We start from the raw sequence: 18,231 nt of genomic DNA on the forward strand, positions 1-18,231 counted from the left end.
TGCATAATATTTTAGTGATTTATAAACTCTTCTTGTCTCCTTGGCCTCTGCAACAAGATGGCTAGCTCCCCAAGGGCTTGCCTTTCTCATGTCATCCTTACCAAGTAATATTTGAGTTGAATTATGAACACTGTGATAAAAACTAAGAATAATAGAATCATGGGGCACCTGGTGGCTCAGTCAGTTAAGCATCTGCCTTAGGCTCAGGTCATGATCCCAGGGTCCTGGGTTCAAGCCCTGTATTGGGCCTCCCTGCTCATTTGGGGGTCTGCTGCTTCCTCTGCCTTTCCTCCTGTTCATGTTCTCCCTCTCTCAAAATAAATAAATAAATAAACAAACAAACAAACAAAATCTTTAAAAAAAAAGAATAGAATCATGTAGCATTTGGGCAGTGTATTCAATTTTAACAAATTATTCAACAATAAGCAACAATACTTAGTGAAAACACATTACTGACAAGAAAATGAAAATGATTTACCAAAAGGATATAACCTTTCTGATACTGCATGCCAAATCTGAGGCAGAAGTCATGATCTCAAGAAGTGATTTACTTGGGAATGGGCTAAGAGCATTTCTTGAAAAAGTTGTGTCTGTATATAAGTGAGTCATTCTAATAATCACCGAGAAGTTAGTAAAAATCCGAACATTAGCTTTACTTTCTCAAGTCCTAGGTATCATTAGTTTCACTAAGCAAAGCTATTTTCTAAATTATGTATTTTATTAAAATATTTCACATGTATTCATTGAAACTTTGACTGATATGTGTCTAGGAAGCAAATTGTTTAAATTATTTTTCTGTTTAGTTGAAACTTCACCCAGCAGAGGTGTGTTGTCATGTGATGTTTATTAAATAATGACTGTAATTTTCAGTTATTGAACAGTCCCAGCATGCCCAGCACGTGATAGACCGCTTCCACATCGTGCTCTTTAACTTGCACATTATTTTATAGAGGAAAACACTGAAATTTGGGTGGATTGTTCACTGATTGCTGATTGGCTGCAGTTAGGCCATAGACCCAGGCCACTTGTCTTCTGGGCCAGGAACGCCATTCCCCCACATCGCTGCCTAGCACCCCCTTGAGATGTGCTGTCTGCTCTCACTTCCAAGATGTAACTTGGCTATGAACAGGAGGCAACTTGCAGACTCAATTTGCAACCTTTTTCTTGTTGCAGGAAGAGAAGTTAAACTTTGAGAGAAACCTAATGGACAATCTCCACAACAGGTAAGCTATTTTCTTCTTAATGCTTTGGGAAGAAGGTTCTGTTCTTTCTATATTCCATTAAATTTTCTATTACTCGGTCTTTCATGACTGTTGTTTTGTTTTGTTTTGTTTTGTTTTTTAAATCAGAAACGTTAAAGCCAGCAAACTGAGCAATCCCTTAAATCCACTTCTTTCTGGCTTCATTCGGATTTGAGTAGAATTTCATTATTTCCTTTTTTACTTGTGTTGTTTCGGGATACAGTTCTAGAACATGTGAAATGAGCATGACCCAACTAAGTCTTCCCACTGAAAGATTTTACTATGAGGAACTGAAACAAGATGGTGGAACATCGCCTTGTTTGAGTTTAGTAGAAACATGCCTATCAGACAACTCAAATGTTTTGCCACTCGGCCCATGCCTGCGAGTCACTGTAAAAGCACAGTGAATATTTCTTTGTGGATTGCAGATAAATTTTAGCAAGTTAGAGGAATTCAAACAAATTAAGGAATCCACAAATAATGGGGATCAAAAAAAAAAAATAATGGGGATCAATTAGACCCATAAAGCAAGTAGATTAACACCAGATACCTAGGAAGCTCTATGTACGTTTGATATTTTTATCATCCTCATGAGTATAATATGTTATTAAATATCCTGAGAGCATTGGGCACCTTTGAAAAGTTTTATAAATAAGGAGAGTGATATGATTAGGATTTGTGTCCTAACAAGATCATGTGACTTCTGTATGTCCAATGTGTCGGGTGGATGCAGGTGAGGAGAGGATAATGTTATGGGCGGGGCAGTGGCAGTGCATGTGGAGAGAAGAGGGTGGGTCTAAGAGAGACAGTGTAAGAGGCCGCATTCCTGCCTTCAGGTTTCATTCCCCCCTGGAATGTGGTCCCAAACTCTGCCAGCACCATTATCTGCTCTGCTCACCTTTGCCCATAAGCCTTTCTTAATCTTCCCAGGATTACTCAGGTGCTCCTTAATGCAGTAGTGGGTGACGCGTTTCAGTTGTGTTAACACTAGACTAGTCATCTGCTTATGTTTTTTTTTTTTAAGATTTTATTTATTTTATTCGACACAGAGAGAAAGGGCACAAGCAAGGAGAGCAGCAGGCAGAGGGAGAGGGAGAAGCAGACTCCCCCCTGAGCAGGGAGCCCAATGTGGGGCTCGAACCCAGGACCCTGGGATCATGACCTGAGCCAAAGGCAGATGCTTAACCGACTGAGCCCCCCAGGTGCCCCATGATTGTTTGTTGTTCCCTTGCTAGACTGTAAATTCTTCCCAGATTCCTGAAATTGAATTCAGCCCTTGGCACATTATAGGTGCTCATAAAATATATGCTGCATGATGGGTGGTGAGCCCTTCAACCAACAGCAAAGATCTTTTGTCTCTTTGTGTCCTGATAACTAGCAGGGTATACTGCTCCCAGTTCGGTGTGCTGAGGGATAATTGAGGCCTTAGAACCAGGTTCAGTCTCTTCAAGTGCACAAACTGTATTTACTGTACTTCAAGACACCTTGGGGATTCAGTTTTGCGTATGGAGGAGTCATCTAAAATATGGGACCATTTGTTTTTTCTTGTCCTCTGAGCAGTTTGTGCTTCCAGCCTTGAGTCCGGAGTACATGTGTAAAATGAGGTGACTGAATGGGATGTTCTCTAAGATTCGGGCAGTTTTTATGATACCAGGCCTTAGAACTAGGTGATTCCAAGCATCAGCTCTGAACTAGGCTTGATTCTAAAGCTGTCATTATCAGTAGCAGTACAAGACTGACCGTATGATATACACTTGGGTCCACATCGCCTCTTCTAAGGCTTCCTCATCATTGCCAGAACTTAGCTTTTTCTAAATGCTTCGTGTTTCTTCCAGACCTCTCCCCACTCCCGGATAAAGCTGTTTCCCAAGTAGGAAGCATACCATTTGTCGGAGATGTGCCCTGATTCCCACGCAGTTCCAGGGAGGATTCGCTCAGAACATCACTCATTTCTATTCACAGTGCCTAAACACAACTAGCAGCCCATGGTTCCAGAATCTTCTCACAGACGACCATGAACATGAGAGCAGTCAACATTTAAGAACAACATTAAGAATGACCATGAACATGAGAGCAGTCAACATTTAAGAACATTTAAGAACTTAAGAACTACCAGACCCACTCTACCAGATCTATCACCGTGTTTAAATAATGTGATCTTTTTTTTTTTTAAGGATTTTATTTATTTGAGAAAGAGAATATGAGAGAGAGAGTATGAGCATGGAGAGGGGCAGAAGGAGAGGGACAAGCAGACTCACTGCTGAGCAGGGAGCCCGATGTGGGGCTTGATCCTAGGACCCCGGAATCATGACCTGAGCTGAAGGCAGACAGTTAACCAACTGAGCCACCCAGGTGCCCATAAATCACGTGATTTTTTTTTTTTTAAGATTGTATTTATTCGTCAGAGACACAGAGAGGGAACACAAGCAGGGAGAGTAGAAGAGGGAGAAGCAGGCTTCCTGCTGAGCAGGGAGTCCAATGCGGGGCTTGAACCCAGGACCCTGGGATCATGACCTGAGCTGAAGGCAGACAGTTTAACGACTGAGCCACCCAGGTGCCCCTAAATCACGAAATCTTAAAATAGGAACCCTGCGAGATTACCTACTGTGTTCCCCATCTGATGGCTGGCAAACTGAGAAGTTAAATGGCTCACTGGAGGTAACCCAGCTTTGAACAGGCCAATCCAGATTTTGACCTCAGAGCCCATTCCCATAATTACAGTGCTAGATTGTCTTCTGCATACTGGATTTCCAAGTTCTTCCTCTTCTTCTCCTAGACCCCCTCTATGATTTTATACACATTCTTTGTCTGATCCCTAATGTGGCCAGAAAATGAAAGCGATCGTGTGCTAATGCCAAGGATGTCTCTTATGTTTCTAAGCAGATCCCCTACTAAAGATGGGTGATGCTGGTCTTCCTCTGCAGCTTGAACCGAAGTCAGTAGATGAGCCCAGCACACTGAGATAAGATACGTTTTGTCCTTTGATACTGTTACCATGATGGTCCAGAGTATGCCAGAAGGGGGGTCCCCTGATCACACGTGAGAAAGACAGAACTTCAAGTGTTAAGTGAAACACATCATCTTCATTTCAGATTTTTAAAATCTTCTCAAAGAAACTATAATGCTATTATGTGAAGATGCTCCAAAATGCACTTGTTCAAATTCTTGGAAAGTAAAAGCCATTCAGAAGGTCATAGTTCCCGCCCCCACCCCTACCCCCACCATCTTCAGTTGAGTCTGAATCTTGGTGCTGCAGTGATGATCCCTGACCAGCACACTTGGTTTGGTCTTCAGTGGCATGGTCGATTAGCCCATCAGACAACAAGATTCTACCCAAGGAACAGAATTTGGGGGAAACATCTAAGTCCACATCACCGAGGAAAATCTGTTATTTTCAATGAGATTATGTAGATATTAGTTGAGTCCATATATGGTCCCAGTCACTTTCTCCTCAGAGCTATCTGTGATAATCTGCATTGATTTCCTCAGCATACACTGCAAAAGCACTTTGATAGGCCCAGGGGGATATCTAGATTACTGCTGCTAAGAGTTTTAGATATTTGTCTTAAGCTATTGACTTGGAGCCTCACTGAAGCATTTAGGGGCATATTACAAATCAGCTTCCTGACACTATATTGATGATGGCCAATGGGTCGATACGGCCCGGTGCCTACACTAATAATAGGGAACAACTTCCTTATTTTAGCAGCCATAAAGAACGTCTATAAGCTTATTATTAACCACCGTCACCCACACGCATCAATGATGTTGAGTATTTTCATGAGATTACTAAAAATAGCATGAAGGTTCTTCTTCCCTGATCCCTTTTCCAGTGGCAGTTTTAGAATACCCGTATATGGATATAGAAGGGGTTTAAGAGCTTGGAAGGGAAGATAGGAGACTTTGTAAGGAAGTCACATTGTGCAGAAGACAGACTGATTTGTGCTGAGAAAGGGAAGAGAACATGATGGAGATGATGGAGGCGCTTACGTCCCTTCCCCAGCCACCACTGACATCCCCCACGAGCCGCCCTGTGTCAGGCGTTCAGCAAGCAACTATATATCTACACTCGAGAATACCAGTTTTTACAGAATCCAATACTGTTGCCATATATTCTCCAGTGGCTGAGCTAGAAAGCCTTTGAGCAGGATACTGTTTGTATGAGGCTAGGTCCGGTCAGAAACAGGAACCTCTCCTTTCAAACAAAGGGAAGTTAGAGCCAGTTGGCAGAGCTGGGAAACCAGCTGGTGAGGCAAAGACAGAGTTGGTTAAGGCGGGAAGACAGGAGACCATAGTGGGAGGTGCAGACCCAGGTGCTGGGCCAGTGGCTGGAGCCGTGGAAGGCTGTGAAGGAGATTCGGTCTGTGCCAGGATGGACTGGATACCGTCCACGCAGCGAGAGAGACAAAGGGAGAAGTACCCTGCCTTCTCCCATCTTCCACCTCTGCTCTTCCACCAGCACCTTCCATCAGTGGGACCCACCCAGACCCAGAAGGCCGGGGCTCCTAGTCATTGCCCTGCCCTGGGATGCAGAGCCAGCAGGAGGAGGCAGGCGTGGATCTCACAGCAGACAGGCCGTGCGTGGATCAGCCAGCCCCATGTCATAGATTTGTGCCAATTATGTCCCAGTTACTAAACATGAGGTCGTTCAAGTGGATCCCATATTTTGAGACACTTGGTTATTTTAGCTTTTCCCTGTTACAACTCCCATAGAGAAGGATAACAGACCGAATATAATTTAGAAAGTGTTTCAATGCAAATTCTGAAAAACAGAGTTTTTAGAAAAAAAGTTTGGAAAACTGCCCCAGTTGGGGATGGGATTGGGAACAGCAATGACAGGTACGGGTTTCTGAGAAAAATTAAGAGGCCTAGACTGCCTTGGCATCCTTACTGCAGTAAAGCACCGGTTCTCCAAGTGTGGGTCCCCAGAAAGCATGAGCATCGCCTGCGTGCTTGTTAGAAATACAGGTGCTCGGGCCCCACCCAAGCCCAGGTGTAGCCCAGGCTCTCTGCGGGATCCACCAGGTTCCCCACGCACACCCCGGCCTTGATCCAGTAAGGGATCACATCGCATCTGCTCCAAACAGAAGTCTACTCTTAGGAATGTGCACTCCAGAGAACAGAGCAGAGCCACTCGGACTTTTCCCCTAAAACAGTTCCCACCATGGGTTCAGGAGGATGGGGGCCTGGTGAGGTATCAAGAGGGCTGGACCCAGGCTACTCACAGACTGGAAATTCCTGTATGCCTTCTAATTCCAGTAATGCATGCCAACTTTGCCTGTCAAACACACAATATCCTGAATTTATGTTTAATTAAAAATAATGAGCTGCGTCCCCCCAAACATTCAAATTGACCCATGTGTTATTTTGTGGCTTGTCTTCACTTCCTAGTTCATGGCCACATACCCTCATCCGAAAGATGGGTCTCCAAAACCGGCTCACACATGGGCTAGCCCGCAGGGTCTGGGGAGGCACAGGGATGGCCACAGGGAGAGGCAGCCATATGGACTGCTCAGCAGCACCACATCTGGGGGAAAGGAATTGTAACTCTATACTCCACAAGCTCCTTCCTCCCCGGCCATTTCCACAGAATTATTCTCCAGATGTACAGGTGGGAGGGAGCTACCCAGACTCTCCGATCTGGGGATCTGATGAGCAGTCTTTGTGTCAACAGTGGTCTCTGTAGAATTGCGGGAGCCCTTTGACCCCACCACGATGTAGCCAGATTACTGAATAAACCTCCGGCTGGGCCAGAGCTGCAGGAGGCCCTGCCATAAGGTGGTGCCATGGCTACCGAGACTTAGAGGTGACGGTCCACTATCTGAAATATTTACCGCATCACTTACTCCCTAACTTTGCCCCAGAGCAAAGCGCCTACACTATTTATGCCCTACACCTTGTCTCTCAGAGGCCTTTCCCACACAGTCCCCAGCCAAGTTAGATGAACCAACTGCTTTGTACTGCCATCTGGTGGTCACAGAGGCAAGCACACCTATAAAATTCGGTCCCAGCCCAAATTAATAGGATCTAGTTCCCTTTTGCAAAAGCTACTGGATTCCCAAACCGCAGCTTGTTGTATAATCCAGTGGACTCAGAAATCAACAGAACCTACCAAGACAGATGCCAGGAAACATTAACAATAATGAGAATTAGAACAATTAGCATTAATAGCATTAATAGCTACACTGTACCACCTTCTAACTTACGTCCCTTGACTTACCTATAAAACAGTGGTTTGCGCCTTAGAGGATTGTTGAAAAGTTAAAATGAATGAGTACATGAAAGTTCCTAAAACAGGGGCGCCTGGGTGGCTCAGTCAGTTGGGTGTCGTCCTTCAGCTCAGGTCATGATCCAGGGTCCTGGAATCGAGTCCCACATCGGACTCCATGCTCAGCTGGGTATCTGCTTCTCCCTTTCCCTCTGCCCCCTCCCTGCTCCTGCATGTGCACGCTGTCTCTCTCTCTGAAATAAATAAATATTTTTTTTTTAAAAGAAAGTTCCTAAAACAGTATTTGATGCATAGTAAACACTGAAACGTTAACTACCTGTACTAAGTATTCATAAGTACTAACAGTATGTCAGACACTATAGTAAATGCCTTACAAACTTCTAGCTCATTTAATTTTCAAAACTGTCCTGGCAAGCTGGAACAGTTACCATTCCCATGTTGCAGATTTGTCAGCTAAAGCTTGAAGAAGCTAAGAAATTTGCCTCGAGGTCACAAAGCTAATAAGGGGTGGTGGGAGAATGGAAATTGGCAACTCAGCACCTAGATTGCTCCTTTAAACACCAGGCTGAAATGATGGTATGCTGTGATGAATCTTCCCAAACATTTATCTAAATCCCATCCCACCCCGCACAGATACCCCGCTGCCACCACCACCATACCCACACATTCAAGACTAGAAGTTCTCTCAGGGAACACCTGGGCACCATTGTTTTCCCAGAACCTGGTCCAGTGCCTGGTACACACTAGGGATTTGTTGGAGAGCCGTGGAATCAGTGGGGACACTGTGTAATGACTGTGATCATTCACAAAACGTCTGTCTTAAGGACAGCAGACCAGTGACCACCTCAGGAAAGAAAACATGGTGTCAGATTTTGAATAGAAAGGGCCGGGGCGCCTGGGTGGCTCAGAGGGTTAGAGCCTCTGCCTTCGGCTCAAGTCATGATCCCCAGGTCCTGAGATCGAGCCCCGCATCAGGCTCTCTCCTTGGTGGGGAGCCTGCTTCCTCCTCTCTCTCTCTCTGCCTGCCTCTCTGCCTGCTTGTGATCTCTCTCTGTCGAATAAATAAATAAAATCTTAAAAAAATAAATTAATTAATTAATTAAAAAAACAAAAAAACAAAAAAAAATGAATAGAAAGGGCCATAGACCTGTTTTTTTGTTTGTTTGTTTAAGATTTTATTTATTTATTTAACAGAGAGAGAGACTGAGAGATCACAAGTAGGCAGAGAGGCAGGCAGAGAGAGGGGGAAGCAGGCTCCCCATTTGAGCAGGGAGCCCAATGTGGGGCTTGATCCCAGGACCCCGAGATCATGACCTGAGCTGAAGGCAGATGCTTAACCCACTGAGCCATGCAGGCGCCCCATAGAACTGTTTTTAAGATCCATCAGAGAGATGCGGTTGGCCAGTCTATGAACCACAAGGAGAGGAAAATGGAGTGCCATTCTCACCGTTGGAAAAGTCTTACTGTTCCATATTTAACACAGACACCCAGGATCCTGCGGCTCTAGCAGGAGTGAAGTCATGGGACCAGGACCTGGCTTGTTCCCCAGAGCTCGTGCAATGAAGCACCGCAGGAACAGTGTAGACACCCTCCTCGGGTAAACACACCAGCAAGAACAGCCGTAGAAAAGGCCACGGAGGCAGCCCTCTAAATAATACGATTTGAGTGGGCCCAGTGCAGCCTCTCATCAAGATACAGCTGTTTCAACCTGACATTTCATCCTCGGAGACTGACTGATTTCTTGGCTCCTGAGAACTTAACCTCCAGCCCAGGAGCCCATGCCTCCTCCCCTCCTGAATTCTCCAGTGGAGACTAGGGACCCAGCAGCGCCCCTCCTCCAGCCTCACAGGGTCGTCCCTGAGATCGGAGTCCTCGCCACAACAGCTTTGCTGTTACACGTCCTCTCCCCCAGGACTCCCTGGACAGAGGCTGAGGAGACCCCTGCCAAAAAGCCGCACACATGAGGGAACGAGCCAGAAAACTCGGGGCCGAGGAAGCACAAGAAGGGGAAGCTTTTTGTATTTGCTCGGGACCCTGGGCTGGGCCGAGTGTGGACCTGGACCCAAGCACACCTCAGTAGGATGGCCGTGGTGTAGTTTACAAGCCACTGAGAGAAACCTCTCCCGCACCAGCTGTGCTACTGGTGCCCGCCTTGCCTCAGGATTCAAGGGGGCAACTGTGCGTAAACCAAGTTGAGGAGGGGGGTCATGAGGGAAGTCCCCTTTGTTCACTGAGTCACCTTTTAGGTTATCAGATTTGGAGGAGAGCTTTGAGGTCATGGACTCCTTTTGCAGATAAAGAAACTAGAGAGTCGAGAGACCACAAAGTTTGTTTTTGTGGTCGAGAGACCACAAAGTTTCCCACGTCTATGCACGTGGTGCGGGACCTGTTGCTAACATGTAACTTTGCCTGGCTGCTTCCCACCGGACGCCATATGACACTTTTAGTCTGAGGCATAAATCTTCCCCTGATAATTAGGACTGTCATTTCAACGGTTGTTCTTCCCAAGATATTTCACAAAACAGAAGTTTTGTTGATTGTTAATAACTCTTTTGCAGGGGGTGGGGAATTCTGTGGTCAAATAATTTGGGGAGATACTGAGGTCAACAAGGTAAAATAGTTCTTACTCAAAACCATGAATGTGTTCACCTTTAAATTTTTTTTTTTTAAATTTTACTTATTTGAGAAGGAGAATGAGCAGGGAGAAGGAAATAGGGAGAGAGAGAAGCAGCCTCCCTGCTGAGTGGGGAGCCTGACACAGGGGTCCATCCCAGGACCCTGGAATCATGACCTGAGCAGAAGGCAGACGCTTAACCGACTGAGCCACCCAGGCACCCTTCATCTTTAAACTTAATCTCTACTGTTCCCAAACCTATCTGACCAGGGACCCCTTTCTGAGGGGAAAAACCTACAAAGACATCTCTGCACATCAATATCCCATCGAACCCAGTTCTGGGCGATGCTAATATATATCGTAGCACATCAACTATAGAAGATTTTATTTATTTTTATTTATTTGAGACAGAGAGGGAGGGGGAGGGAGAGGAAGAGAGAATCTCAAGCAGACTCCCCACTGATGGCAGAGCCCAGCTCAAGGTTTGATCTCATGACCCTGAGATCATGACCTGTGCTGAAACCAAGAGCCAGGTGCTTAACCGGCTGAGTCGCCCTGGTGCCCCGTACATCAACTATTGAGGACATGTAAAACAGACTCTCTGATGGTGCTGGTAATAAAAGGTCCTTGTATAGTTTTTTAGGTTCTCTAAAATCAGCCAAGCTCAGCCTCTTTGGGAGAAAAGGAAACACACCAAGAGTTTTCCAAGGCTATCCAGAAAGGAGGAGATGGATTGAGTAGTCTTAGAATGTAGCTTCTTGTCCCTTTTCTGTTGTGAATTCCGCAGTCAGGGAAGTTGGGCAGGCCATCTCATATTTAGCCTAGAAAGCACCTGCCGAATATTATCCTTCATTCCTCTTGAGCCCAGGAGCTCAGTACCCAGAAACAACTCAATATTTGTCAACTTCATCCACTGCCCAGGTTACATGAAATCCCAACTGTTTTGTAAACACTGGTGAGTTGGTTTTTCAAAAACGGAGCTGGAAATTTAGGTGTTAAATTTCATGTCTCTCTCCCAAGCATTCCAACTTCAATCAACTCAGACCACTTCCCCGAAGCTGCCTCTACCACTCGTGGACTAGAACCCTTGGAGCAGAACGCCCTTGACCCTGAGAATGACCCAAGGAAGGTTTTTCAGCTTCCCCAGCCAAAAGGGAGGAACTGAGTCCCACCCATCTCTCTCAGCGCCTGCACTCCGGTCTTTGTTTTGGGCCACTGGGTAGTGTGACCTCGGGTAGAAAATCTACTCATCCTTCATTCACACCTATGCCTCAGCAGGCATTTCTTCATTTGAATAGCAAGTGCGAAGGGCCCGTGGGTGCTGGATCCTGCCGGGAGTTAGGCGTTGCCTGCGAGGAGCTTGGGATGGGAAGGGGAGGCAGACAGCAGAGGACACCAAAGCACTGGTCCCCTCGAAGAGGGCAGCGGAGGACAGGAACCATCCCTTCTTGACCTCCAGCATTCAGGTGCCTGGTACTGGTTACTGAGGGAAGGTCTTCAGGATATACTCAGAATAACTAAATCCAGAAAAAATTGGTGGGCTTTTGGGGAGCTCCCTTTCAAAACCTTTCCCCTGTGCTTCCTTTTAGGGAATATCTTAATATCAGTGATTTCCCGTCAGGGGTTGGTCCTAGTCTAGGGATACACAGAATAAGAGCTGACATTAGATTGGTGCTTTTTTTTTTTAATTTCCCATTTTTTTTCTTGGAACTTTTCATTCTGACAGTACATCAAGTTTACTGAAAAGCTGTCAGAAAAGTTCAGAGAACCTTCCTATACCCTTGACTCACAGTCCCCAAAAGTTAACATTTACCACATTAGCTTGGTCCTCTCTCTTTCTCTACACATGCACACACGCACCCAATTTTGTTTCTAAATCATTTTTTAAATTTACAGACACCATGCCCTTTCCTCCTTAATCCTTGCCTGTGTGTTTCCTAAGAACAAGGATGTTCTCTTATATACCCCAGTGCTCTGGTCAAAATCAGGAAATTAACACTGACTTAATACTGTTACCTAATCTCTAGGGCTTTTTCAGATTTCAGCAACTGTCAGCTTTTAGCAAAAAGCGTGTGCATTTTATTTGAGCCATCGTATCTCCTCAGTCTTCTTTAATCCGGAATGGCTCCTCAGTATTTGCGTTTTCTAGTATTAAGAGTACAGGCCAGCCGTTTTGCAGAATATCCCTCCATTTGGGCTTGACAGATGTCGCTTCACACTTCCACCCCGGTTACGTTCTTTTGGCAGGAAGACCAGAGAGGTGGTGCTGAGTTCCCAGCGCATCCCATCGGGGGCACCTGGAGCTGGTTGGTCTCGTTGATCGCAGGCAGTGTTCCCTTTGGTTATCGGTCGCGGGTGCTGTGTGCTTAGTTTTGCCACAGCCCACATACTCTTTGAGCCTGAAGCATGTGCCGGGGAGATGCTGAGACTAGCCATTCTGTTCCCCTCAAACTCTTGCCCACTAGTCTCAGCACGCATTGGTTCTTGGCTGGAGTCATGTACTGTTATGATGGTGATTGTTCTGGTCCCAGTATCCCTTGTGTGTGTGTCAGCTGGCTTTCTACTTATAAGGCAGAAATTTCCCTCTTTAAAATTTCTATCCGCGAGATTCACAAGTCCTCGTTTTATGCAGTGGGTTATAATCCTTTGTATCCGTAGTATTTATTTTGATGCTCAATTGTTCCTGATTGGCCAGTAGAACCTTTACGAGCTGGTTCCTCTTTCCTTTGCCTCTGTCACTCCTTAGGACCGTCCCTATTCACAGGCAGCCCTGGCAGCTGGGCTGAGCCTTTTTCTGTGTCTCTTGAGTCAGATGAAGACTCAGTGTCTCTGCCCAGTGGCAGAAGACTGACTCTCCGTGGTCTTCCCACTTCCCCCCACCCTCACCACGTTCCCCCTCATGGAACAGGATTTTCCAGCAAGGACACTTGACTAGTAACTGACAGAGCATTAGTGAGTCCACCCTCAAACACAGGACTGTTTAACTTCAACGCAAAACACAGGGCAGAGTCAACCCCCAACACAGGACTCCGCGGGCGGGTGCCTGCGGTGGGCGGACATACCATCCTAATGGTATTTGCTTTTCCCCTGTGTAAACCAGGCGATGGTTGCAAAGGATTTGCCCTTTGCTTCTCTGTTGCTTTTTTATACTCCAAAGAGAAAGCAGATTTCGATTCTGCTAAGTAATAAAATGCACCTGACAACTTAGTTCTTGCCTTCAAGCTAGCTGTTGTCAAAGTTGAGGAGGGGAGGAGAAAGTGGGTAGACTGCCCATTTTGAACTCAGTCTTATTTCAAAAGAGCACGTCTCCTGGCCCCCCCATTTTCACATGTCACACCAGGCAAAGAATATTCCCTTTTCGCTCCTGGAAATAGGAGAGCTCCTCACTCAAAGCAAGATGTGGATGTGGACGGGACATATGAAAAAAGAAATATATTGGATTTGTTATTAGAAATCTTCATATAAGGAAGGAAACCCTAGATACGGGCAGGCAGGGGTTGGGTGTAAATACATTAGTCCCCACCCTTTCCGTCCGCGGTCACACAGCCTGGGACGCAGTTGCCTCAGTGAGGGAAGGAATGCCCAGGGAAAACCCTGGGCGTGTGAGAGAGAAGGCCAAGCCCTGACCAGGAAGAGGCTGTGTCTGCTGGCCAGAGAGGCTCGGAGCATGGCCCCAGGTAGGAGACCAGGTCTGGAGGAAACCCATGCGGTGTGCCCCAAAGGCCAGCGGTGGGGGAGAAGCCAAGCTAGAAACTTGTTCTGGAAAGGGGAAACACCATCAAAACATCCTTCACATTCCGTGGCTTTGAAGAAAAAATAGAGATTCTGTAGTTTTCCTGGGGGAGGAGGAGGAGAGCCTAAAAGCCACAGGTGACTTGTAAATCCTACAGGGAAGAGGGATGTGGTGGCTCTCCAGTTGGCATCTTCAGTCTCAGCAGTCATTGCATTTCCGTGTGTGGCTCAGAGGCTCAGGCCCCTGCATCAGGGGAAGGTGGGTGCCAGGCTTCTCCAGGTCAACCTTGGTCAGCCGCTGACACCTGCAAACACAAGGTGTGGCTCAAGGCCTGCCCCTCCCTTGAGGTACCTCCTCCCTTCTTTCTTCTCTCTCCCTTCCTGAAAGCCTTCCCTCCTACACCTCTTGAGCTCCCCATTCGAAAATTGACCTCCCAGATATTTTTACAGAGATTAATATTTCACGATGGCTGAGTTATGGACATTGGGGAGGGTATGTACTATGGCGAGTGCTGTGAATTGTGTAAGACTGATGGTTCACAAACCTGTATCCCTGAAACAAATAATACATTATATGTTAATTTTTAAAAAGCTGAATTACCAATTTAAAACTTTTATGAGATTGTAATCAATTAAAAATTTTCTTAACAAAGGAAAAGAAAATATCTCACGATGGCTTCAAAGACTTTATGATGACCCACAGTCGGTCCTCTCTCAAACATTTCAAAGCCTGGTTTTTCCTTTTTTTTTTTTTTTTTCCCCACCACCCATCGTCCTAACTAATTGTGTTTTTAAAGAGAGTCCAAGATAAATAAAACTACTGCAAGTGGGAAGAGGGGCAGGGTTTTGGAGCAGGGTGGGAGAGGGGTGAGTAGGAGGGAAGTGGGGCTGATGGAGGGGAGGAGGCGCATGTGGTATTTGTTATCTGTCCTGTGTGTCCAGCTGATATGTGAATGATTAGCAGAAAATAGGCACAAGTGGGAGCAGAGGCTGGGAACAAAATTCCAGGCTCTGGAAATGGGGTCATTGAATTGAGAGCACTTTGAAGAAGGAAATGCTTGTACGCCCGACTACTGGTGGAGCTCCCTGAGATCTCTCTCTCTGAGGAACTTTTGTGGCACTTGGGACTTATATCTTTCAGTTGGTGGCACAGTTGATAGAAATATACCGTTTGACCCTTATCCAGAAAACAAGAATTACTTGTTGTTGCAAATGCGTTTGTTCATGTGTGTGTTGTGGCAACTAGATTTTATCTTTCTTTAGTGCGAGGCTTCCATCCTTTTTTTTTTTTTTAATTTTATTTTTTATAAACATATATTTTTATCCCCAGGGGTACAGGTCTGCAAATTGCCAGGTTTACACACTTCACAGCACTCACCATAGCACATACCCTCCCCAATATCCATAACCCCAGCCCCCCTCTCCCAACCCCCCTCCCCCCATCAACCCTCAGTTTGTTTTGTGAGATTAAGAGTCGCTTATGGTTTGTCTCCCTCCCAATCCCATCTTGTTACATTTATTCTTCTCCTACCCCCTTAACCCCCCAAGTTGCATCTCCTCTCCCTCATATCAGGGAGATCATATGATAGTTGTCTTTCTCCGATTGACTTATTTCGCTAAGCATGATACCCTCTAGTTCCATCCACGTCGTCGCAAATGGCAAGATTTCATTTCTTTTGATGGCTGCATAGTATTCCATTGTGTATATATACCACATCTTCTTTATCCATTCGTCTGTTGATGGACATCTAGATTCTTTCCATAGTTTGGCTATTGTAGACATTGCTGCTATAAACATTCGGGTGCACGTGCCCCTTCGGATCACTACGTTTGTATCTTTAGGGTAAATACCCAGCAGTGCAATTGCAGGGTCATAGGGTAGTTCTATTTTCAACATTTTGAGGAACCTCCATGCTGTTTTCCAGAGTGGTTGCACCAGCTTGCATTCCCACCAACAGTGTAGGAGGGTTCCCCTTTCTCTGCATCCTCGCCAGCATCTGTCATTTCCTGACTTGTTAATTTTAGCCATTCTGACTGGTGTGAGGTGATATCTCATGGTGGTTTTGATTTGTATTTCCCTGATGCCGAGTGATATGGAGCACTTTTTCATGTGTCTGTTGGCCATCTGGATGTCTTCTTTGCAGAAATGTCTGTTCATGTCCTCTGCCCATTTCTTGATTGGATTATTTGTTCTTTGGGTGTTGAGTTTGCTAAGTTCTTTATAGATTTTGGACACTAGCCCTTTATCTGATATGTCCTTTGCAAATATCTTCTCCCATTCTGTCAGTTGTCTTTTGGTTTTGTTAACTGTTTCCTTTGCTGTGCAAAAGCTTTTGATCTTGATAAAATCCCAATAGTTCATTTTTGCCCTTGTTTCCCTTGCCTTTGGTGATGTTCCTAGGAAGATGTTGCTGCGGCTGAGGTCAAAGAGGTTGCTGCCTGTGTTCTCCTCAAGGATTTTGATGGATTCCTTTCTCACATTGAGATCCTTCATCCATTTTGAGTCTATTTTCGTGTGTGATGTAAGGAAATGATCCAATTTCATTTTTCTGCATGTGGCTGTCCAATTTTCCCAACACCATTTATTGAAGAGGCTGTCTTTGTTCCATTGGACATTCTTTCCTGCTTTGTCGAAGATGAGTTGACCATAGAGTTGAGGGTCTATTTCTGGGCTCTCTATTCTGTTCCATTGATCTATGTGTCTGTTTTTGTGCCAGTACCATGCTGTCTTGATGATGACAGCTTTGTAATAGAGCTTGAAGTCCGGAATTGTGATGCCACCAACTTTGGCTTTCTTTTTCAATATTCCTTTGGCTATTCCAGGTCTTTTCTGGTTCCATATAAATTTTAGGATTATTTGTTCCATTTCTTTGAAAAAAATGGATGGTACTTTGATAGGAATTGCATTAAATGTGTAGATTGCTTTAGGTAGCATAGACATTTTCACAATATTTATTCTTCCAATCCAGGAGCATGGAACATTTTTCAAATTTTTTGTGTCTTCCTCAATTTCATTCATGAGTACTTTATAGTTTCCTGTGTATAGATTCTTAGTCTCTTTGGTTAGGTTTATTCCTAGGTATCTTATAGTTTTGGGTGCAATTGTAAATGGGGTGGACTCCTTAATTTCTCTTTCTTCTGTCTTGTTGTTGGTGTAGAGAAATGCAACTGATTTCTGTGCATTGATTTTATATCCTGACACTTTACTGAATTCCTGTACAAGTTCTAGCAGTTTTCGAGTGGAGTCTTTTGGGTTTTCAACATATAGTATCATATCATCTGCGAAGAGTGATAGTTTGACTACTTCTTTGCCGATTTGGATGCCTTTAATTTCCTTTTGTTGTCTGATTGCTGAGGCTAGGACTTCTAGTACTATGTTGAATAGCAGTGGTGATAACGGACATCCCTGCCGTGTTCCTGACCTTAGCGGAAAAGCGTTCAGTTTTTCTCCATTGAGAATGATATTTGCAGTGAGTTTTTCATAGATGGCTTTGATAATATTGAGGTATGTGCTGTCTATCCCTACACTTTGAAGAGTTTTGATCAGGAAGGGATGCTGTACTTTGTCAAATGCTTTTTCAGAATCTATGGAGAGTATCATATGATTCTTGTTCTTTCTTTTATTAATGTGTTGCATCACATTGATTGATTTGCGGATGTTGAACCAACCTTGCAGCCCTGGAATAAATCCCACTTGGTCGTGTTGAATAATCCTTTTAATGTACTGTTGAATCCTATTGGCTAGTATTTTGGCGAGAATTTTTGCATCTGTGTTCATCAAGGATATTGGTCTGTAGTTCTCTTTTTTGATGGGATCCTTGTCTGGTTTTGGGATCAAGGTGATGCTGGCCTCATAAAATGAGTTTGGAAGTTTTCCTTCCGTTTCTATTTTTTTGGAACAGTTTCAGGAGAATAGGAATTAGTTCTTCTTTAAATGTTTGGTAGAATTCCCCTGGGAAGCCATCTGGCCCTGGGCTTTTGTTTGTTTGGAGATTTTTGATGACTGTTTCAATCTCCTTACTGGTTATGGGTCTGTTCAGGCTTTCCATTTCTTCCTGGTTCAGTTGTGGTAGTTTATATGTCTCTATGAATGCGTCCATTTCTTCCAGATTGTCAAATTTGTTGGCGTAGAGTTGCTCATAGTATGTTCTTATAATTGTCTGTATTTCTTTGGTGTTCGTTGTGATCTCTCCTCTTTCATTCATGATTTTATTTATTTGGGTCCTTTCTCTTTTCTTTTTGATAAGTCTGGCCAGGGGTTTATCAATCTTATTAATTCTTTCAAAGAACCAGCTCCTAGTTTCGTTGATTTGTTCTATTGTTTTTTTGGTTTCTATTTCATTGATTTCTGCTCTGATCTTTATGATTTCTCTTCTCCTGCTGGGTTTAGGGTTTCTTTCTTGTTCTTTCTCCAG

General features: G+C 44.7%; 1 protein-coding gene across 2 annotated transcripts in view; it reads left to right on the forward strand.

Moving 5' to 3' along the window:
- The window catches only part of C2H4orf19 (chromosome 2 C4orf19 homolog), a 92,532-nt gene that overhangs the window by 64,252 nt on the left and 10,049 nt on the right, over nt 1-18,231 (forward strand). Inside the window, exon 2 of one of the 2 annotated variants that reach the window (XM_047719088.1) lies at nt 1,174-1,223. The gene's annotated coding sequence lies outside the window, so the exon portion shown is untranslated. Of the gene's footprint in view, nt 1-1,173; nt 1,224-11,455; nt 11,551-18,231 lie in introns of those variants that run through there. The other variant, XM_047719089.1, reaches the window with a different exon arrangement.

Source organism: Lutra lutra, chromosome 2 (genome assembly GCF_902655055.1).
Source record: "Lutra lutra chromosome 2, mLutLut1.2, whole genome shotgun sequence".
Lineage (NCBI taxonomy): Eukaryota > Metazoa > Chordata > Mammalia > Carnivora > Mustelidae > Lutra > Lutra lutra.